The sequence below is a fragment of the Onychostoma macrolepis genome, chromosome 01 (assembly GCF_012432095.1).
Source record: "Onychostoma macrolepis isolate SWU-2019 chromosome 01, ASM1243209v1, whole genome shotgun sequence".
Classification (NCBI taxonomy): domain Eukaryota; kingdom Metazoa; phylum Chordata; class Actinopteri; order Cypriniformes; family Cyprinidae; genus Onychostoma; species Onychostoma macrolepis.
This window is the reverse complement of record NC_081155.1, coordinates 5,985,918-6,011,282: the sequence shown is the minus strand read 5'-3', so window position 1 is coordinate 6,011,282 and position 25,365 is coordinate 5,985,918. Positions and strand designations below refer to the sequence as shown.

Genomic DNA, 25,365 nt, shown 5'->3' with positions numbered 1-25,365 from the left:
AGAAAAGTTACTAAAAATAAAACATGATGCAAACTTGAAATGAAATTTCACATGAAATGTGAAAATGATGTGATTCTTTGTAAACCGTACACCTCATCCACTGTAAATAAGTCCAATAAAAATGTAAATTAGTACTCTGTTTACTAGACAGCTGATCTATATCGCGCGCTCTACAGGTGGTGTGGGATAATACACAGCTTCGACACACACCTGAGACTCTTATTATGTAAGAAAGCATCAACGACTGTGACTTACATTTGATTGAAATCAGCTGCAAACTTATGGTGAATTCATAAAAAAATCAACAAAACTATTGAAGTTTAACTTAAACTGAGAACAGTTACAGAACCTAAAATCTTGATTTTTATAAAAATTACATGTAAGTAGTGCGCTATTTAGATTGGTGTCATTAGTGTGAAGATGTTGTTTAAAGATGGATGTGGTTAAAGAGACAGAAAGGGGAAGGAAATACGATGCTGCAATTCTTCGCTCAGTACGGAAGAGACTTTGTCACAGAATTTGGTCTCATATTAAAGTAAAATGTTCAGCGTGTGTGTCGTTCTGCTCGTCTTTTCCAGCATCTGTACAGGTGAGTTCAAGACTCGGAGGTCTTTTGTGCAGAGTTTGACATGTTTTCATGTTTTTTATTACTGCATGATGATTCGTCTCATATGGATTATATTTATACATTATTATTCTGGTCTGATAATGTGTCTTTCTCACATATAACTCATAACATATAACTCTGTATAATGATGTTTCTGTTTTCAGTTGTTGTTGGTGCTCCAGAAACAGTCACAGGACTCAGAGGAGAGAGACTAGACATCAGATGCCCTATAAATCTGGATATGAATCAAATTCAAAGTATTTTTGTAAAGGAAAGTGTAACTTTAGAAATAAAATCATCATTGTTAAATCAGGATCTCCAGCTAAAGACAAGAGATTCTCTCTGACTGACGACAAGAGGACCAGAGTTTTCACCGTCAGCATCACTGACCTGAGATCAACTGATCATGGCCAATACTGGTGTGATGTGGAGAGGACTGTATATTTTAACGATGTCTACTCAGAGATTGTGTTGCTTGTTAAACAGAGTAAGTGATTAATTTTATTAGAAAGTGTGAGTGAGTGACCAAGTCATTAAATCTTGTAAGTCGACTCATATACTGTTGAGCTGATTGTCTGCTGAGTGTGTTTGGTATAAAATACATTGTTAAACCAGAGATTACATGAACGATTTAAAGTGTATTTAAAGTTGATCTTTCCTGTCACTGATCAGTGAAGAAGACCACTAAAGTTTCAACTATCAGCTCTTTTTCAACTGCACCGTCATATTTCAGCACAACAGAACCGAATCTACGATCCAGCAGCATCACAATCACAGAAAGAAATGAAACAATCACAGATCAGCATGAATCAGCAGGTCAGTTCATCTGTCTGTCACTGCATATGACTCTTATTTCTTGAATATTTGAATAGTGTGCTTATTAATATACTTGAATACATTTCTATATATTAGATGAAATTTGTCTGAAATCCACATCTGTGTTCAAGACTGAAGGTTCAGTCCCCAGATATTTGCTTCCTTGTAATATATATATATATATATATATATATATATACAGTGAGGAAAATAAGTATTTGAACACCCTGCTATTTTGCAAGTTCTCCCACTTAGAAATCATAGAGGGTCTGAAATTGTCATCGTAGGTGCATGTCCACTGTGAGAGACATAATCTAAAAAAAAAATCCAGAAATCACAATGTATGATTTTTAACTATTTATTTGTATGATACAGCTGCAAATAAGTATTTGAACACCTGAGAAAAATCAATGTTAATATTTGTTACAGTAGCCTTTGTTTGCAATTACAGAGGTCAAACGTTTCCTGTAGTTTTTCACCAGGTTTGCACACACTGCAGGAGGGATTTTGGCCCACCTCCACACAGATCTTCTCTAGATCAGTCAGGTTTCTGGCCTGTCGCTGAGAAACACGGAGTTTGAGCTCCCTGCAAAGATTCTCTATTGGGTTTAGGTCTGAGACTGGCTAGGCCACGCCAGAACCTTGATATGCTTCTTACAGAGCCACTCCTTGGTTATCCTGGCTGTGTGCTTCGGGTCATTGTCATGTTGGAAGACCCAGCCTCGACCCATCTTCAATGCTCTAACTGAGGGAAGGAGGTTGTTCCCCAAAATCTCGCAATACATGGCCCCGGTCATCCTCTCCTTAATACAGTGCAGTCGCCCTATCCCATGTGCAGAAAAACACCCCAAAGCATGATGCTACCACCCCATGCTTCACAGTAGGGATGGTGTTCTTGGGATGGTACTCATCATTCTTCTTCCTCCAAACACGTTTAGTGGAATTATGACCAAAAGTTCTATTTTGGTCTCATCTGACCACATGACTTTCTCCCATGACTCCTCTAGATCATCCAAATGGTCATTGGCAAACTTAAGTCGGGCCTGGACATGTGCTGGTTTAAGCAGGGGAACCTTCCGTGCCATGCATGATTTCAAACCATGACGTCTTAGTGTATTACCAACAGTAACCTTGGAAACGGTGGTCCCAGCTCTTTTCAGGTCATTGACCAGCTCCTCCCGTGTAGTTCTGGGCTGATTTCTCACCTTTCTTAGGATCACTGAGACCCCACGAGGTGAGATCTTGCATGGAGCCCCAGTCCGAGGGAGATTGACAGTCATGTTTAGCTTCTTCCATTTTCTAATGATTGCTCCAACAGTGGACCTTTTTCACCAAGCTGCTTGGCAATTCCCGTAGCCCTTTCCAGCCTTGTGGAGGTGTACAATTTTGTCTCTAGTGTCTTTGGACAGCTCTTTGGTCTTGGCCATGTTAGTAGTTGGATTCTTACTGATTGTATGGGGTGGACAGGTGTCTTTATGCAGCTAACGACCTCAAACAGGTGCATCTAATTTAGGATAATAAATGGAGTGGAGGTGGACATTTTAAAGGCAGACTAACAGGTCTTTGAGGGTCAGAATTCTAGCTGATAGACAGGTGTTCAAATACTTATTTGCAGCTGTATCATACAAATAAATAGTTAAAAATCATACATTGTGATTTCTGGATTTTTTTTTAGATTATGTCTCTCACAGTGGACATGCACCTACGATGACAATTTCAGACCCCTCCATGATTTCTAAGTGGGAGAACTTGCAAAATAGCAGGGTGTTCAAATACTTATTTTCCTCACTGTATATATATACAGTGGTGTGAAAAAGTGTTGGCCCCCTGCCTGATTTTTTTATTTTTTTGCATGTTTGTCACACTTTAATGTTTCAGATCATCAAACAAATTTAAATATTAATCAAAGATAACACAAGTAAACACAACATGCAGTTTTTAAATGAAGTTTTTTTATTATGAAGGGAAAACAAAATCCAAACCCACATGGCCCTGTGTGAAAAAGTGCTTACTCCCTAAACCTAATAACTGGTTGTGCCACCCTTTGAAGCAACAACTGCAATCAAGCGTTTGTGATAATTTGCAATGAGTCTTTCATATCGCTGTGGAGGAATTTTGGCCCATTCTCCTTTGCAGAATTTTTGTAATTCAGCCACATTGGAGGGTTTTCGAGAATGCACCGCCTTTTTAAGGTCATGCCACAGCATCTCAATAGGATTCAGGTCAGGACTTTGACTAGGCCACTCCAAAACCTTAATTTTGTTTTTCTTGAGACATTCAGAGGTGGACTTGCTGCTGTGTTAGGGATCATTGTCCTGCTGCATAACCCAAGTTCGCTTCAGCTTGAGGTCACGAACAGATGGCCAGACATTCTCCTTCAGGATTTTCTGATAGAGAGCAGAATTCATGGTTCCATCAATTATGGCAAGTCATCCAGGTTCTGAAGCTGTAAAGCAGCCTCAGACCATCACACTACTTCCACCATGTTTGACTGTAGGTATGATGTTCTTTTTATGAAATGCTGTGTTGGTTTTACGCCAGATGTAACGGGACACACACCTTCCAAAAAGTTCAACTTTTGTCGCATCAGTCCACAGAATATTTGCCCAAAAGTCTTGGGGATAATCAAGATATTTTTTGGCAAATTTGAGACGAGCCTTTGTGGTCTTTTTGGTCAGCAATGGCTTTTGCCTTGGAACTCTCCCATGGATGCTATTTTTGCCCAGTCTCTTTCTTAATGTTGAATCATGAACACTGACTTTAATTGAGGCAAGTGAGGCCTGCAGATCTTTAGATGTTGTTCTGGGTTCTTTTATGACCTCCTGGATGAGTCGTCTTTGGGCTCTTGGAGTAATTTTGGTAGGCCGGCCACTCCTGGGAAGGTTCAAGATAATGGCTCTGACCATGGTTTGCTGGAGTCCCAAAGCCTTAGAAATGGCTTTATAACCCTTTCCAGACTGATACATGTAAACTATTTTGTTTCTCATCTGTTCTTGAATTTCTTTAGATCGCGCCATGATGTGTTGCTCTTTAAGCATGCTTTACTTTGTCAGACAGGTTCTATTTAAGTGATTTCATGATTCAACAGGTCTGGCAGTAATCAGGCCTGGGTTTGGCCAAGTACTCCAGAGTGCAATCTGGACGATGGGGCGGGGCGACACATTGGGTCCAATTCCATTGGTTTATAACACGGCAAATCTTATTGGTGTAGACCAGAGTATGCACATTCCTTTGTGTACCATTTTGTAATTGATTTGGCCATATTACGAGACACCCCTCGCTGCAGACTGTAGCGCGGTGACGTCAGGTATCTGCGTCAGGTATATGTTTACCGCGCATGCGCAAAGTGACGTATGGTATGTCGATGACACGCATGCGCATTGCGTGTGTAATTTGCATTACGTGGTGACGGTAGGTGTTTTTGCGTCGTGCGTGACGTAACACGTCATAAAAACGCATGCGCATACTTAACAGAATACTCTAATAAAATGTAAAAGTATTAAGAACGCTAAGGTGGAAAAAAAATAAAACAATAAAATGTAATACAGCACATATCCATGATTTTAACTATGTTTCATCTCAGGTAAAATGATACAGAATTACAGAGTTTATTCTGTAATATCTGTGTAGTGTTTTATTTACAATTTATTAACATTCTGTTGCACTTTACTTCACTGTGTATTGTAATATTACCCTTTAACGGTGCCTTATGTATTTCTTATTAGGCTAGTTAAGATGACATCACTCGTCAGCTCTAGTGGAGCAGATGGTAAAATGTGTGATTTTCACATTTTGACGCGATCGACTCAGGTTCGAATCCGCCTTTTAGCAAAGTTTTTTCTCCCTTTTCAAATTTCAAATCACATCAAAAAAGCATTTATTTTCAATAAAAATTAAGGAAATAATCAAAAAGTTGTGAGGGAGGGCTTTATTGTCCCAATAAGGTGATATATCCATTTAATAATTTGAATTAAAATTATAATTTACACTCAATACGTTATTATTGCATAACGTTAATGTTTTATAATGTACTACAATACTGAGGTACAGGTAATTACCACTGTTTGCAATAAGTAGTTTAAATAGCAGAAAATCCTGCTATCACTTAGTGCAAATAGCTGCTGCCTTTCTTATTTTAATCTGTCCTCTGTCATGGTTATTGTTTATTTATTTATTTTGGATAATTTTGGACATTTTCCTTTTGCATTGGCAATTCTGCATGTGAAATATTTAAGACAATAAAGTAGTTTTAAATTCAATTGACTACATACAGTATATTTTCAGTGTCTGCATCCCATTTTATGCATGGTGCCTCCAAAAAAACCAAACTGATAACAGTGATCTTTTTAATTATTATTTCAAAGAACAAAACAGAAAATATAGTTGTATATACAAATGTAGATTAAGACTATAGACTATAAACATGACACAGGAGAAAGAAAAAAAAAAAGCATCTGCTCATTCTGAAATTCACCTCCATCACTGATAAAACAATCAACCGAGCAGTAGCCCTCAAATTCTTTGAATGAATAAAACCCACACAGGACTCCCCTCCTGTCAGTCCTGACATACCTAGGTGTGCAGTCTTTAAATACAGTATCTCACTGCACCGTAGGCACTGGTCTGTGAATACGGCACCCGGCACTCCTGTCTGTATTGTGCAGAAAATGTACTCCATTTCACGACACCTAATTTACATAAAATAACAAACAATATTAAATCATTTTGAGGAAAGGCAAAAGAGCCATACAAGGAAAATATTTTAAATGTATTTTTAAATACTATAGGATGGTGTTAGAAAAAGAGTGTTGTTTGCTTTGTCTGTAAAGTACCTAAGAGATTTAATTTATAATCATCATTAACCAACTAAATTAAAAAAGTTTGTCAAGTCAAAATTTAGGTTGGCTTGGCTTGAGAAAGCATAGCCTGAAACAATTTGAAAGTTTTACAGTTGAGGGCAATACAGTCTATCAGGAAAAAAAAAAAAACAGATAGTTGAGATGAGACAGACAGAAAGATGAGAAGAGAGACAGACACTCAAATACTTTTTACAGTATTCACTACATGTTAAGGAGTTAAAGAACTATCTGTCTAGACATATGAAGTGAGCCTCTTCTCTGAATTTCGTCTCACTGATAATGTCCCTAAAAAGTCATATGAACATGAAGGTAAATTTAAGAGGTAACACTTTACAATAAGGTGTCATTTGTTAACACTAGTTAATGTATTAATTAACATGAACTAACAATGAACAATAAATTTGTTACAGTATCTATTAATTTTGATAATGTTAATGCAAAAGATGACAAATATGAGAAACATACATACATACATACATACACACACACACACACACACACACACACACACACATATATATATATACAGTGAGGAAAATAAGTATTTGAACACCCTGCTATTTTGCAACTTCTCCCTCTTAGAAATCATGGGGTCTGAAATTGTCATCGTAGGTGCATGTCCACTGTGAGAGACACAATCTAAAAAAAATCCAGAAATCACAATGTATGATTTTTAACTATTTATTGTATGATACAGCTGCAAATAAGTATTTGAACACCTGTCTATCAGCTAGAATTCTGACCCTCAAAGACCTGTTAGTCTGCCTTTAAAATGTCCACCTCCACTCCATTTATTATCCTAAATTAGATGCACCTGTTTGAGGTCGGTAGCTGCATAAAGACACCTGTCCACCCCATACAATCAGTAAGAATCCAACTACTAACATGGCCAAGACCAAAGAGCTGTCCAAAGGTTCCCCTGCTTAAACCAGCACATGTCCAGGCCCGACTTAAGTTTGCCAATGACCATTTGGATGATCCAGAGGACTCATGGGAGAAAGTCATGTGGTCAGATGAGACCAAAATAGAACTTTTTGGTCATAATTCCACTAAACGTGTTTGGAGGAAGAAGAATGATGAGTACCATCCCAAGAACACCATCCCTACTGTGAAGCATGGGGGTGGTAGCATCATGCTTTGGGGGTGTTTTTCTGCACATGGGATAGGGCGACTGCACTGTATTAAGGAGAGGATGACCGGGGCCATGTATTGCGAGATTTTGGGGAACAACCTCCTTCCCTCAGTTAGAGCATTGAAGATGGGTCGAGGCTGGGTCTTCCAACATGACAATGACCCGAAGCACACAGCCAGGATAACCAAGGAGTGGCTCTGTAAGAAGCATATCAAGGTTCTGGCGTGGCCTAGCCAGTCTCAGACCTAAACCCAATAGAGAATCTTTGGAGGAGCTCAAACTCCGTGTTTCTCAGCGACAGGCCAGAAACCTGACTGATCTAGAGAAGATCTGTGTGGAGGAGTGGGCCAAAATCCCTCCTGCAGTGTGTGCAAACCTGGTGAAAAACTACAGGAAACGTTTGACCTCTGTAATTGCAAACAAAGGCTACTGTACCAAATATTAACACTGATTTTCTCAGGTGTTCAAATACTTATTTGCAGCTGTATCATACAAATAAATAGTTAAAAAATCATACATTGTGATTTCTGGATTTTTTTTTTTAGATTATGTCTCTCACAGTGGACATGCACCTACGATGACAATTTCAGACCCCTCCATGATTTCTAAGTGGGAGAACTTGCAAAATAGCAGGGTGTTCAAATACTTATTTTCCTCACTGTATATATATAAATGTATGTATGTATGTATGTATTTATTTATTTTTTTGCAATGCATGCAATTCATTACTTTATTAATATAAGTATTTCTGCTCTATTTTAATACATCTTTAAAGGCTAATTTTAGGCGAAATAAGACTTTTAAAGACCAGCAGCAGAATACTTAGAATAGAATACAGTCTTATTTTTAGCACTCTGTAGTATGCATACTGAGCAGAGTTCATTTCATTGTTTCATCTGGGCTGACCCATGTGGGACCGAGGACAAAACTGGTTGGTGCCCAGTTAGATAGCCCAGGTGCCACCCATCTGGGCCCCACGTAAGTTTGTTAGCTGGGTCTGGAGACACATTTTAACTCTTGTAGCTCATGATGAATCTGATCAAAGTGATGCACACATCAGACGTCATGTGGTTAAAGCATTTTCCACTGAAGTGTTAAGGTTCACCATCGCGGTTTCACTTCAGTTACAGAAAATAACAACAATATATTTCAAATATTCTGAATTAATCAAAATTATTTTTATACAGTTTTAAGAGGTTATTTATTCAACAGTATAATCAGAATCAGTGCTGTGTTGTTTTGTGTTTAATGTTGTGTTCAGATCTGTTTTCTGTCGCTGGCTGTCTGGGTTCAGTTCTGCTGGTTCTGGTTCTGTGTTCTGGAACGTTCCTCGTCCTGAAAAAGAGGAAAAGGAAATCTGGGACAGGTAACAGTTTATTTGTGATTATAAAGCCTTTGTGAATGTTTGAGTTGATTTGACTTTGTCTTTTCTCTCTTTTCGTGCACCTTTCAGCTTTATTTCATCAAAATGTGCAGCACAGTACAGAGGTGGGTGATTAAATCTTTACCTGCAGAAGATCAGAAATGATTATCAGTATAATCTATATGAACTAGTAAATTATTGATGTATATGTTGTGGTTTTCCAGAGTGTCCACATGTATGAGATCACAAACAGTGACCCTGGACCATCTGATGTCATCGCTGCAACATCCTCGTCCAATCAGACGCCTGCATCACACCTCAACACCCGCCCACAAGACTCTACTGTTTATGCCACAGTAACCAATCAGAAGCCTGATTCAAACCCCAGTCACATCAACTCCACCAATCAGGTGACAGATACAGACTGTGATTATTATGCTAATATGAAGTCGCCTGAACCAACAACAGACAGCAGAACAGAACTGATCTACTCAACAGCGACACATCCACAAAACATCAAGACAAACGACGGACCGATATATTCAGTGATCAAACATAAATAAAAAAGAATGTCAAAATTTGTTTAAAAAAGTATGTTTTTACAATACAATGCAATACATCTTTATTGTCAACCATGGTTGAAATTTGTCTTTGACCACGCCAGCAAAAACCAGATACACATACAGACACATACTACAAAACACATAAAAACCATCATACTGAATCACATAGCTTTTTGATTAATAAATCCGATCGCAGAAGGTACAAAGGATCTTTTATAAATATGTGTCTTTGCTCTAGGCATTAAAAATAGTCTCCCAGAGGGCAATAAAACAAACTGATCATACAGAGGATGAGTTGGGTCTTTTAAAATACACTCCGCTTTCCCAACACATCTTGAGGTGTAAATCTCAACCAAATTACTCTGTGGTCTGCTGATGATTTTACTAGCTATATTAGTGACTCTTGCCAGACTATTTTTCTGCTTACAGTTAAGGTGCCCATACCATGAAGTTAAATTATAGGTCAGCACACTCTCTACCAGTGATTTGTAGGTAATCTCCAATATGTTTTGACTCACTCAAAACCTACTGATTCTCCGTATTAGGAATAGACGTTACATGCATTTTTTCTAAATATTATTAGCATTTAGCAATAGCCTTGTCAAAACACAATTCAACTGGTGACAGCAGCACTTTAACACTTTACCACTAGGCCCCTCAGTTTTACCAGGTTTTATCTTAGAAATGGAAGCAACCACATCAAACTCCGTCAAATTAATAGGGGAGCAATATGGGATGGTCTGACAAATACCATTGCAGATAAGACTGCTAACCTCAGTATCAAATCTGTTAAAAAAGTTATTCATATCATTAATAGGCGTAGTAATTGGTGGGTCACTATGCCATTTAGCATTTCTACCCAACATAATATTCAGACCATCCCACGCTTGCCGAACATTGCCTGTTGTAAAATCTTCCTCAATTTTATTCTTATAATGTAATTTAGCTTCCCTCAATTTACCCCTTACAACTCTTTTACACTCTCTAAAAGTAATAAAATCACCACTACAAAAGGCTCTCTTTTTATCATTTAGACACCTTTTCAAATCTTTGGAAACCCATGTCTTATTATTAGGGAAAATTCTGACCGTTTTGGTCCCAATCACGTTTTTCTCACAAAACTGTATATAAGCTGAAATTGTGTCTGTTATCTCATTCATATTGTTTCCAGTATTAAAAAACAATCCCAATCCGTGTCATCAAAACTGTCTTGGAGCTGCTCAACAGAATTATTCATCCATACCTGAATGTCCTTAGTGACCACTGCTTGCTGCTTAAGTTTATTTTTATATTTAGGCAGCAGATGTATAACGTTATGGTCAGATTGTCCCAAAAGTGGCCGACACAAGGTTTTATATGCGTCGTTAACATTTCCATAGCAACAGTCCAAGGTGCGAGTGGATCGAGTTGGGCAAGTTACATATTGCTGCAAAGAGGGTAAATAATCAGACAAACTACACGTATTAAAATCTCCTAAAATAAAACCGGCTGTTCGGTAGACCGGGAAAGAGCACAATTATAGCTCTCTGCTAATCTTTCAGCAGCTATTTCCATATTCAGACCAGGAACGTAAGTTAGTATAATAGTTATTTGGCCGAATTCTCTCGGCAAATAAAAGGGTCTAAAAGACACCGTTTTAGACAAATCTTCTCCCTAATACAAAAGTCCTTTACCCATTTATTGTCAACGAAGATGCATAAACCACCTCCAACCGACTTGCGCGACTTTTCCCCATCTCTGTTGGCTCTAATGGTAGTACATCCATTTAACGTAGGATTCGGCTGATTTTTTTAGCCAAGTTTGTTAGGCAAACATGATTACTCATTCTAAAATCACAGTCAAATTCCATTTTTGCAGCTAGTTCATCCAACTTGTTGTTAATTGAGCGAACATTAGTCAATGTGATTACCGACAGTGGAGGTTTGGTCCCCCGGCGTTTGACCCGCTGTTTCACACCTCCTCTGGATCCTCTTTTCTTAGATTCGTTCTTAACTGATCCATGGGAACGGGGTCCTCGTCTTATATCATGGATAGCCTCTTGAAATTGTTTATCCTCAACAGGGCCGCTATACACCATGGACATCAGATCCTCCCTCATGTATATAAGCCTCTTGCTTCCCGTCGGCTGCATGCAGTTTATCAAGCCAACTGCCAGACACAGAATCAATGCTAGTTTAAGAATTTCCATTACGGACGATTAACAAACGTGAACGATTTCGAGTTTTACTCGGGTTCCAACCCAGAACAAACTCTTAAAACCTAAAAAGAGAATGAATGAATAAATAAACTCAAAATAAACAATACAAACGAATGCTGGTGCGGTACAGGGTCAGCAGCAGAACCGCGCCCCCAGAAATCTCACTGATTTTGACACATTTCTGACAAAACAGAGTTTAACTAAAGTATATAATGTATCAAGTTAATAGGATCTTAATAGCATGCTAACATGAAAAGTTAAATAAATGCAAAAATGAATTGTAATTAGCACACCTCATCTACAGTTAAATAAATGAAGTCGATAAAAAGGTAAATTACTCTTCTCTTTAGCCTGTTTAGCTTAGTTCCTCTCCTGTAGCTGATGTGGAGTGAGTCAGGGTTGCCAGATCTGACTCAAAATGTGCAATGTCCATAGCTAAAATAGACATTTTTCAGTCAGTGCTATAACTAGAAAACCATTGTATAGGAGTAGTAATCATAAAATCAGCCTGATTTCACAAAGGAGCTTCCTACCAGTGCTCCTTTCACACAAAAATCTTCTTAATCTGTCTCATCATCTAGCACAGTTTTATCACTGGAAGAATATAAAAACCTTCCTCTTACCCTAAAATCTGGCAACACCTTTTCTCCTTTGGGGTCAATTTGAACCCAGCAATTTAAACCTCCAGAAAATTATTGAAAAGTTTGTCAGGTCATTTGTGTCTTTTTTGACTACTTAAATATGCCTTTAAACCCCCCACTCCCACTCCCACTCCCTGCCCCCTGTACATCCAGAATATTTCATGACTATGGACAAATGTGCAAATCACATAAAATCTCACTGACTGACCTAAAATTGGAAAAGTATGTGTGTGTGTGTGTATATATATATATATACAGGTGCATCTCAATAAATTAGAATGTCGTAGAAAAGTTCATTTATTTCAGTAATTCAGCTCAAATTGTGAAACTCGTGTATTAAATAAAGTCAGTGCACACAGACTGAAGTAGTTTAAGTCTTTGGTTCTTTTAATTGTGACGATTTCGGCTCACATTTAACAAAAACTCACTGCATAGCACTGATCTCTCTGCTTTACAGCACCACATGCAGTGTTACAGAGAAAGATCTAACACAGGAAGTCAAGGATCAAGAGCCCAACTAAAGCAAACACTGATCTCCATGATGGTGGCATCATTTTAACCAATAAAACATCAACATCTGATCCTCTGTAATTCTCAGTAACAGCAGGAGTTCATCACTAATGCACAATCATCATTTAATTAGTCACTTAATTATCTCATTAACTTTAACTCTAATTATCTCCTAACCCTAACCCTAACGTCAAGAAAGCTGGACATTTTTATGTTCCCAGAACCAACGCTCAATATTTGGAGAACGTTCTTATAACAAAATTGTGTTAGCTGGGTAGAGGCCATTTTCAAAGGAGAGAGAAAGAGAGAGAGAGAGTATAAAGACAAAGAGAAGATGGTTCAGAAAGCTTCTGTGTAAGCTTTTATATGTTTGCTCCTTCCCTGAAAGCCACGAGAATGTGTGTGTGTGTGTGTATATATATATGTGTGTATATATATATATATATATATATATACAGTGGGGCAAAAAAGTATTTAGTCAGCCACCAATTGTGCAAGTTCTCCCACTTAAAAAGATGAGAGAGGCCTGTAAATATGAGAGACAAAATGAGAAAAAAAATCCAGAAAATCACATTGTAGGATTTTTAAAGAATTAATTGGTAAATTCCTCGGTAAAATAAGTATTTGGTCACCTACAAACAAGCAAGATTTCTGGCTCTCACAGACCTGTAACTTCTTCTTTAAGAGGCTCCTCTGTCCTCCACTCGTTACCTGTATTAATGGCATCTGTTTGAACTCGTTATCAGTATAAAAGACACCTGTCCACAACCTCAAACAGTCCAACTCCAAACTCCACCATGGCCAAGACCAAAGAGCTCTCAAAGGACACCAGAAACAAAATTGCAAACCTGCACCAGGCTGGGAAGACTGAATCTGCAATAGGTAAGCAGCTTGGTGTGAAGATATCAACTGTGGGAGCAATTATTAGAAAATGGAAGACTTACAAGTCCACTGATAATCTCCCTCGATCTGGGGCTCCACGCAAGATCTCACCCCGTGGGGTCAAAATGATCACAAGAACTGTGAGCAAAAATCCCAGAACCACACGGGGGACCTAGTGAATGACCTGCAGAGAGCTGGGACCAAAGTAACAAAGACTACCATCAGTAACACACTGCGCTGCCAGGGACTCAAATCCTGCAGTGCCAGACGTGTCCCCCTGCTTAAGCCAGTACATGTCCGGCCCATCTGAAGTTTTCTAGAGAGCATTTGGGTGATCCAGAAGAGGATTGGGAGAATGTCATATGGTCAGATGAAATCAAAATAGAACTTTTTGGTAAAAACTCAACTTGTCGTGTTTGGAGGAGAAATAATGCTGAGTTGCATCCAAAGAACACCATACCTACTGTGAAGCATGGGGGTGGAAACATCATGCTTTGGGGCTGTTTTTCTGCAAAGGGACCAGGACGACTGATCCGTGTAAACGAAAGAATGAATGGGGCCATGTATCGTGAGATTTTGAGTGAAAACCTCCTTCCATCAGCAAGGGCATTGAAGATGAAACGTGGCTGGGTCTTTCAGCATGACAATGATCCCAAACACACCGCCCGAACAGCGAAGGAGTGGCTTCGTAGAAGCATTTCAAGGTCCTGGAGTGGCCCAGCCAGTCTCCAGATCTCAACCCCATCGACAATCTTTGGAGGGAGTTGAAAGTCTGTGTTGCCCAGCGACAGCCCCAAAACATTACTGCTCTAGAGGAGATCTGCATGGAGGAATGGGTCAAAATACCAGCAACAGTGTGTGAAAACCTTGTGAAGACTTACAGAAAATGTTTGACCTCTGTCATTGCCACAAAGGGTATATAACAAAGTATTGAGATGAAATTTTGTTATTGACCAAATACTTATTTTCCACCATAATTTGCAAATAAATTCTTTAAAAATCCTACAATGTGATTTTCTGGATTTTTTTTTTTTTTTTTTTTTTCTCATTTTGTCTCTCATAGTTGAGGTATACCTATGATGAACATTACAGGCCTCTCTCATCTTTTTAAGAGGGAGAACTTGCACAATTGGTGGCTGACTAAATACCTTTTTGCCCCACTGTATATATATATAATTATAGTGATATCACCCAAAACAAATGCGTGTAAAATGTTGATATTTCTTATGGTTTTATACAGCTAAAAGAGCCTGGGGTCAAATTGACCCCAAGGATAACCGATGTTACAAAATGTGTAGAGAGCACTGGAAAAATATCTTCATGTTAATTTTATGTTTGTTGTCCCCATTAAATTAGGAAACATCATTAAATTTGAAGTAAAAAAAAAAATGATGTCAAACATGTATTTACAGATGTTAAACATTGAATGGGGTCAAATTGACCCCAAGGATAATAGGAGGGTTTTAAATGAGTAAAATATCTCAGAAGCATTTCATTCAAATATCGAGGCGTGAGAACCAGAAGGGTGTAAGTGACATTTTGGGTGAAATGGATATATATATCAAATGAAAGCTCTTATTGAGCTCTTTCTACTGGCAAAAGTATGGTGTCATCCATGAGTGTACAATTTTTTTATTATAAACGACTGAAATCAGTAAACAAAATCAGATCCTCCTGTAAAGTTGGTGAAATGCCACTTACGCCTTTCTGGTTCTCACCCCTCAATATAATCTGTGCATTATGTAAACCTTTAACCCACATGGAATAAAAACAACCTGCGGAAATAGTTTAAAATTAGCACAATTACGCGGGGGGAAACAGACTTGGCAACCCTGCTGTGAGTGCAGTTCAGAGAGCTGCACTACATCACGTCCTCTACAGTTGATGTGAAACACTACATACAGATTCAACATCGCTCCTGTCACTCTTATTATAGCAAATCTGCATCTAAATTGACTCAGTTTGACTGACTTCACCTGCAAACGGATGGTGAACTCATAAAAAGACTCTCATAAACTGTAGTTTCACTGTCAGTGTATGGTCAGTTGAATCTTGTTCTTCTTTGACCAGTTACCAAACTAATATATAAACAAATTCTAACTTTAAATCTTGATTTGATAAAGCAAACACTCATGTGTTATGAGTCTGTTTAGATTAGTAATATAAGCAAAGCATGTGCTGCTTGTCAGAGTCAATAATGTGCTCTCTGAAGCCCTGAAGAGCTGATGTGGTCAGAGGTACAGAGAAGGGGAAGGAAATGTTGAAGATAGTTGCTGACACCACATGCTTTTTTTTCACTCAGTACGGAAGAGAAAGACTGGAACGTTTGCAGACGCTGAATTTTAGTCTTATTTTGAAGCAAAACACATGTAAATGTTCAGCATGTGGGTCGCTCTGTTTGTCTTTTCCAGCTTCTGTACAGGTGAGTTTAAGACTGTCAGGTCTGACGTGATGAGTTTGACTTCTTTTCTTTTCTTTTCTTTTCTTTTTTAACTCTGTTGCATAATGATTCGTTTGATATGAATGATATTAATAAGTTATTATTCTGTTCTGATAATATCTCTTGCTCACACATAACAGCTCTGTATAATGATGTTTCTGTTTTCAGTTGTTGTTGGTGCTCCAGAAACAGTCACAGGACACAGAGGAGAGAGACTAGACATCAGATGCAGCTATGAATCTGGATATGAATCAAATTCAAAGTATTTTTGTAAAGGCGAGTGTATCTTTGGACTTAGAAACATCATTGTTAAATCAGGATCTCCAGCTGAAGACGAGAGATTATCTCTGACTGACGACACGACGGCTAGAGTTTTCACCGTCAGCATCACTGACCTGAGAACAACTGATCAAGGACTATACTGGTGTGGTGTGAAGAGGACTTTAACTACTGATGTCTATTCAGAGATACTGTTGCTGGTTAAACTTGGTTAGTGCTTTTTTATTAGTTGTTGTTAAAATTAACTTCATAGAAATAAGCTGAGAGTGATCATTTAGTCTTTAAGTCTTGTAAGCTGTCTGCTTAAATTGGAATGTGTTGAATATAAAATACAGCAATAAGCCACTAGTGTGCATTATAGTGATCTTACCACAGTTAAGGGGGTTTATTCATGCAACACAACACAGTACTAAAAATAGATTAAATGGATGAAAATATGCATTTTTAAATCAAATGTATGGTCTGTCAGCATAACTGATATTTTGATCTTTTCTGTCACCTTTTAGATAATAAGACCACTGAGGTTCCAACCAACAACCCTTTTACAATCACACCGTCATATTTCAGCACATCAGAGCAGAATCAACAATCCAGCAGCATCACAATCACAGAAAGAAAAAAAATCACAGATCAGTACAGTTCCTCAACAGGTCAGTTCATCAATGTGATGATCTATAAGTAAGTTTAAAGGACATTAAATGTGTGTAATAGGTGACGTCTTGCACACAGAGTCTGTCATCTACGTCTCTGTTGGGTTAGTCGTCATGCTGGTCATCTTCCTCACTGCGCTGACGGTGTTGTGTAGGAAGAGAAGCAAGAAATCACCAAGAGTTACACAATCCGGACTTTCACCGCAAGGTCAGATTTAGAAACTAAACACACACACACAGAGAGAGAGAGAGAGAGACACGTTCACGTGCAGTAGCTCTCTAAACGGTGATTTTCCATAGGTTTCTATTCCTTTTTATATATAGCTAGTTATAAATACTGTAACATAACACTAACAAAAAATGTTCTGCATTTTTTTTAGTTTAAAAACAAATAATCTTTATTTACACTGTACAAAATTGTGCTGTTAAATAACAGTAATTTACTGGCAGCAGAGTTGCCAGTAATATACTGTTAATTTACAGCCATCTACCGTTAATTTACAGCTCTTCATTTTTACAGCATGTTACTGTTATACTACCATGGAAATTAACTCTGCGTCAATTGCTTCAAACAGTTCAAGTTTCAAATATTAGAATTCATACAGTATTAGTAATGTGAACTTATATAATTTGACTCCAGTGAGAAGAAATATTTCTTAGTATAAAACTGCAAAGACTTTAAATAACTAAAAACTAGTGGTGGGCATAGATTAATTTTTTTAATCTAGATTAATCTCACTGTAATCTTGGAATTAATCTAGATTAATCTAGATTAAAATGGCTCATTTGAATTCTGCCAAGTAGATCAGAATAAGTTCACTACTAATAGTAAACAACTAGCAGTCATCAAGAATTTAATATTGATAATAACATTGAAGACATTGTATGATTATTCCTTAAAGATAAGGTTTTAATAGTTTTAGTAGTAGTAGCCTATTACGTTCTGCCCAATGTCTTCAAGTGAAACCGAACTTTTATTTTGACGGGTTGCCGTGAGGAGTTTTTCTCAAATGAAACGCTCGAATGGTCATGAAGTGACTCTCAGAGCAGTTCTGGAGATGTTGTTCGTGTATTTATGTCCTCATTTAGTGAGACGACAGACGTTAATATCGCCGCAAGCGTCACGCGGGCTTCTTTATGAGTAGTGAACAAACCCGCGCGTCTGCGCCATACATTAACACAGAGACACACAGAAGTCATATTTAAATAGACGTTTTGCGGCTTAATATTTACAAATAGGAGTGGGAGTGTGCTCACTTGTGTGTGCGCTTACGTTTGTGTGTGTGTGCGAACCGGGGCGGAACTCCGCCGTGCGCGCGATACAGAGAGCGCGACCATGTAACGTAGAGACAGAAATGACTTGCCGATTTCCATTGGGAAGCTTCTTAAAAATAAACTTTCCATGAAGCAAACCCGGCGGCTTCATAGCTGCATCCATGTTAGCACGTCATGTTTGATGTGGCAATTTCACAGTAGACATACACACAGGTTCGAAGACTCGTTCTCGCCCCCTATAGTGCAATTCGGCTAGGTATACATCCGTGCTAAAATATCAAGGTGAAAGTCATCATAGCTTGCGTAGTATATACCCAGCTCCCAACCCAACTTTGAGAATAGATTAACGGCGATATTTTTTTAATCGCCCGATAAGAGTCTCATGTTAACGCCGATAACGGCCCACCACTACTAAAAACACGTCTTTAACTCAAATCATTGCAGTTCATCATCAGCTATAGCACACGTATATGCTGGGGTATTTAACAAAAAGATCATCGCTGCTTAAGCAACTGCACAGTTAATTTAAATAAAGCAGCAGAACATCAATGTTTGTGGCTCATCATTGACTGAAGCACAGGCTCTACTCTCCAGCACAATGGTGACCCACAAAACTACATTAAACGAACAGATCTCTCTTGTACAAAAACACATTAATACAGTTCAGTTTAATATTTACTCTCCTTATCAGTTCATGACTTTGCATAACTGTTTTCTGTGGACCTTCACTAATATTTCAGTAAAAATAACTTTTTTCGTTTGGTTAATCTGACTGTTACATTTTACAGTAAATTGCTGTTTTTTCCTTGAAATAACGGTAATCTACTGGCAGCACGGTTGCCAGTAAGTAACTGTTTTTCTACAGTTTGTTGCCGTAAATTAAATACAGTTTATTGCTGTTAAATTACATTTCATGCTGTTTTTTTTCATCTTACATCTTTAACCCTTTAAACCCCACATCAAAATCCTCAGTTTTAAATGAACACTTATAATGTGTGCACACTACAGTGTTAGAGTAACACTGAATCAGTGCTGAAGTTAATGAGATAATTATGCGATTAATTAAATGATGATTGTGGATTAGTGATGAACAGCTGCTGTTAACAAGCAGAATCACTGAATAAAGAGAAACACAAGAAATACAACTGACTTCAGCCACAGCTTAGATGAAATCATTAAACATTAAATATCTCAAGATCTGGTTAAACAACTCCCAAAACAGTATTACTTCACACATCACACATAGACTGATGCTATTTCTGTCAGACGTTCAGAGAAATGCAAGGATGGAGATCAGTGTTAGCTTTAGTTGGGCTCTTGACCCTTGACTTTTTAAAATCAACGTTTCTTTGGTTGCTGTGCACATGTGTTTTAAAACACGTTATTATGGCAAAAAGAACCAAAGCAAAAACTGTAATATTGTTAGTTATGTTTTGTTAATGACATATTAAACACCATATTCACTGATTTGTTCCAGTGTATCTTCTGTTACTAAAGTGATGATTTAATAACAGCCTGCTCACTCTTTCGCTTTAGTTTATGTAAGATTGTTAAAAAGAGTACTGACAGTTTAAAAAAAAAAAAAAAAAAGCTTTATAGTGCTATGAAACACACACATCAAGAATCAGCGTATGAATCTCAACAATGGTGACTATCAACCAAAATAAATAAACAGATCAACTCTGAACATCACAAAACATTCTAATATAACTTAACACACAAACAAAAGCAATTATAAAAGCACATTGAAAGAATTAGAGAAAATAAGTGGACAATTCAGTGGAATAATTTATTCATGTCGCAATGCATGCTGGGAGTCATGGATGAGTTTTGTACTGTACTGGTACCCAGCATGCATTGCAGCATGAAGCTTTTGACTCACCATTGTTGAGATTCATATGTTGATTCTTGATGTCTGTATGTGTCTGAATAAGGATGTTGTACTGAATGTTTTGTGCATAAAATGTTTAACTGTTTGTTATAATAGAATGTTATTTTGTAGTATCATATAGCACATATCATGAATAACATGAAACAAAAAAAAAAAACACAACACTTTGTTAAAGACTGAATGAGATCAGTGAGAACTGCTTCATGATTATTACAACCCAAAAATATTTCACACAATTTTTTTTTTTTTTGGATTTTGTTGCTATAACAAAGGTGTTTTATAAACACCATTATAGCAACAAAAAAAAATCTATTATAAAGTCAAGGGTCAAGAGCCCAACGAAAGCAAACGCTGATCACCATAATGGTGAGGTCAAGCGAAACATTTTCAATAAAGCATCTAAATGTCTATTAATTCTCAAGTAATTTTGTAGATATATGGCAGAAATAAAGTCAGACTTTGATGTGTGAAGTCGGTGATGCTGTTTGTGGAGTTGTTTAATCATCCTCTGCTGTTTTATTTCAGTTGATTTCATCTAAGGCTGTGTCTGAAGTCAGTTGCGGTTTCATTTTTCTCATTTCTCCAGTGATTCTGCTTGTTAACAGCAGCTGTTCATCAGTGTCTGAATTCACTCATTAGTGTTTATTCTCTCTGTCAGGTGGACTATATTAGTAAACTCATGTAGAGAATAGTGAATGAGGGTGTAGGGTTTGATTTGAAACACAGCCTCTGAGTGTCGACTCTGAGCACTGTTACTTCACAGGACTGCAGAAGGATACTTTCTCGAAAACAACAAATATTACCCAGAATTCATTGTTTTTTTTACAGTATTTTACTGTTGTAATGAAAAAACAGGATGTAACTGTCAGAATATGGCCGTTTTTTTACAGCAATTTTTTACAGTGTACTTTATTGTATACTTTATATAAAAAAAAATTAATTAATTAATTTAATTTAACAACTAAAGTAAACATAAATATAACCATCAGCAGAGAGTATTCACCAAAACATAAATAGTTATGAACTGTCATAAGAGTGTATTTTTATTTTAATGTATTTTTATTTTTATTTTTTACAAATAAGCACATTACAGTTGTCCCAAAATAGAAAGTGTTGTCAAGTTTATCTCACTTCTGGGCTAAAATCCCCAAAATATGATTAAGCACACACACATATTTCTCCAGGAACTAAGTGTCACTTTCTAATGTTTGCTGTTTGAATGTAACATTAATTCTCCTCATGTTCTGACAGTCTCCGTTGTGCTTCTTCATTTGAATGAACACACTGCAGAGGTGAGTGATGATGATGATGATCAATATTATGAGCTGCTAAAAACAAGAAGATTTGGAAGATAACATGAGTTCTTTTGCAGGACATTGACTGTAATAACCACAAATATGAGGAAATCAACAAGCTGCAGGGCAAGAACAGAGACATCACCACTATCTACACTACAGCAGATGGACCAGATGATTCAATGATCTACTCAACAGCAGAAAGTCCAGACGATTCAACAATCTACTCAACAGCAGATAGACCAGACGATTCAGTGATCTACTCAACAGCAGATAGTCCAGACGATTCAACAATCTACTCAACAGCAGATAGACCAGACGATTCAGTGATCTACTCAACAGCAGAAAGTCCAGATGATTCAACCGTATGATGTTTTTACTGACTGTCTCTCATAGCAGCTTCATGGACTGGATGCATCAGTGCATCAGTGATGGAAATACTGTAAAAAAATAAATACATAATAAGACATTGTGCATAATTAAGGGTTTATATGGCCATATGAAATCCATTTAATTTTTCCCAAATTCAGTTTAAATGTTTCTGGATTCCATTTTTTTCCCCATTTAAAATTTTTCCAGACTCTATTTTAATGGTTAAATTACATTTTATTCATCAAAAAGCTTGCCTAATTTATTGAAATCATGAAACGTACAACATTAAACAGCAATATATTAAAGGTAAAAAAAAAAAAAAAAAAATTTTAAGGTCCTATAAATGTTTTTTTTTTTGTTTTTTTTTCCTATTCAGTTTAATTTTTTTTTTACCAAATTCTGTTTTGCATTCATTTTCTGGATTCCATTTCAATGATTTGATTAACCCTTCTGCATTCCTTATTTGGGAGTCACACTCATGGCCTTCACGGTCAAAAGTGACCGGACACCTGAAATTTAACTTTTTTTTCCTTCAGTAAAAACAGTCTAATATATTTTTGTTCAATAATATTTTTTCTTTTGTATTTTGAGAGAATTTTATGGTACTATTTAATATTTATGCAATAATTATGATAGATTTTTCACATTGAAAATAGTACAAAAATTTTTTTTGCAGTATTTCAGATGAAAATAGACACTAGGCCTTTAAAATCCAATTTTTTGAATGCAGATTAGCGCCTCCTGGTGTGAGCAAAGAAAGAAAAACATGTAATTTCATGGTGTAACCACTAGTTGCCTGTATAGGACTCTATAGAGAGTCTTGTGAATTCCCTAGTTGTTTTTAGACATAATTTTTTACTTTTTATTAAGTTGTCGATATAAATTTATATTTAGGCATTCTCAAAGACTACTTTTTTTTTTTTGCATTATTATTATTATTATTATTATTATTATATAGGGTATTATATAGATTTTTGCATTATTATTACTAGTCAACCCTGAACACAAAGCATTTTGTTACACACAACATTAAAAAACTATAAAAATGTAACAAAAATGAAGAAGAATGCTTTATCAGAGCCTAATCCTTCAGGGTCTGATCTGATTTCAACCTTTTATTTCACTCTAACTCATTTTGGCTATATGGTTATAGCCATACCAAGTCATTTGAGTGTGTATGTGTGTGTGTGTGTGTGTGTGTGTGAGTGGATGTATCTGTTTTACACTCTTGATGTTTTAGAGTATAACCCATTCCTTGTTGTCCACTTTTTAACTGCAATGTAGTTGAATTATTGATTTTATTTTACATAGTTGCTGTGTTACAGGCACACCAGTTCATTGGGGTGTGTGTGTGTGTACAAGTGTGTGTGTGTGCGCGTGTGTATGAGTGGATGTGTTGATTTTGCACTCTAGATGTTTTAGAGTTTCACCCCTTCATTGCTGTGCAATGTTTTTCTGCATTGTTGGGGATATGTAGATTGTGTACACAAAAAATGTCTGTACTTTTTAATTTTTTCCCGTTTCCCATTCATTTCCTATGGTCGGTCATTTTTGACCGAAGACCATGAGTGTGACACTTTTCTTACGACCACTTAACTTTTTCGAATCATGCTCTCAATTTTTTTGTGTGTTCACATACCAGGTGCCATAACAGTCTACGAGTTTCGTACCATTCTGGTGAAGCTACGATTTTTTAAAATTCTAAATGTAAAATTCTCCGGTCAGAAATGACCGAAGGCCGCAGAAGGGTTAATTAAATTTATTAATAATCAAAAGCATTTCTAATAAATTATTTTTATATAAAAATATGTATTATTTTATTTAGTTCTTTTTTTTTTTTTTTTTCCAGAAATACTGTGTTGTGTATTTACATTTTTCTGGTAAATAAATTCTGGTAAATAAGTTTTCTGGTAAATATTCCTTTAAAAAAATAATGCGTTAATAGTAATTGTATTAGTAGTAGTACTATCATTACATTAAGTAATATTTCTGTCACAGTTTCTTCAAGTTAAGCCAAACATTGGTTGCTGTGAAAGACCTCTTTCTGTTTGTGTATGACATGACGATATTTTTCTCAAAAGAAACTGTAAAATGCTCAAGAAGTGACTCTCAGAGCAGCTCTAGCGATTATGTTCATGTGTTCATGTACTTATATATTGAGTCGGTAGATGCTGAAAACAGTAAATTCAGTAAATTTACTGTTTACTGTAAAGTCTGCGAATTCCGTCCGCATTTTCCGCATCGGGGCCTAGATTTAAACGAGGAATTATGTCCTCATCTGTTTGACGTTGTGGAACAGACAGTCAATCATTGGACTTTCTTAAAGACGTTCTTTAGATTTTGACAATATATTGTAGAGTTAGTGAATTCATTAATTCACTGTTGTATTCCCAGTCAACACGTGAGATCACGCGATGATCACAGTGACATCACACCATTCTCATACGTTGATCTTCACAGTGTGAGTAATATGTGAGCTCATTGTGAACAAAAAATGTTGAGCAGGTTGAGAGGAGACAGTTCAAATATCAGTCACCGGGGGTACATTCTACTTCCTGTTTCTCAACACTATCACAGAGATATCACAGTGCTCTCACAAGATGAGCTCATGAGTGCACACCCAGCTAACAGATTTCTGTTATAAGAACCTTCTCCAAACATACAACTGACTTCCAGACACAGCCTTCGATGAAATCAACTGAAATAAAAGAATACATTAAATCTCTCATGATCTCAGCAGAGAATGATTAAACAACTCCACAAACAGCATCACCTGCTCCACTCATTACTAATCAGACTGACTTTATTTCTGATATCTACAAAAGCACTTATTGAGAATGAGATGATTTATTGTTTTGTTTGATGTTACCATCAAAGTGATTAGTGTTTGCTTTAGTTGGGCTCTTGACCCTTGACTTTATAACATTATATTTTTTAGACTGCTGTAACTGTGTTTGTAAAGCACGTTTGTTATGGCAAGTAACACCAAAAAGACACTGCAACCAGGTGGTATTGGTTTGTTGTTGATGATCATCATTCAGTATGCAGTCTTTGTGAAGTGTTATTAATTGAACGTTTTAAATATAACAGCTTTTTGATTGTACAGTGTAGGGTTAAACTGTGTAATTATCTATGAATGATTTTAAAAGCATAAGTCACAAACATTTTGAACCACTGTGTCATTTAAACACAAAGAGAGACATCAAGAATCAGTGTATGAATCTCAACAATGGTGACAATCAAAAGTTCATGCTGCAATGCATGCTGGGTACCTAGTCTCTGTGCAGTGAGTGCACTTTGACCTCACATTAGTATGAGCACACAGTGAGGGCGCTGTGAGGTTACACTTTTAGCTCACTGTTACCTCACATTGTGACTTCATCACGAGTATCCTGTGAGATCATGGTGAGATCACTGTGAGATCAAATTGTTGACTGGGTTGTTTGTTGCACAGTTGGCTGTGACCCAAGTTGTATGTAATACTGTGCTCGTTTCTGATGTTATTTGTGTATTATGTGTATATTTATGTGAAAAGCAGGCAGTAGCTTATTTTATAGACAAATGACCTCATATAAATATGAGTCTGGTTTAGC

At 36.9% G+C, this 25,365-nt stretch overlaps 1 pseudogene; it reads left to right on the top strand.

Moving 5' to 3' along the window:
- The first annotated feature begins 526 nt into the window (after positions 1-526).
- On the top strand, positions 527-22,243 carry LOC131536663 (uncharacterized; annotated as a pseudogene).
- The last annotated feature ends 3,122 nt before the right edge of the window (positions 22,244-25,365 follow it).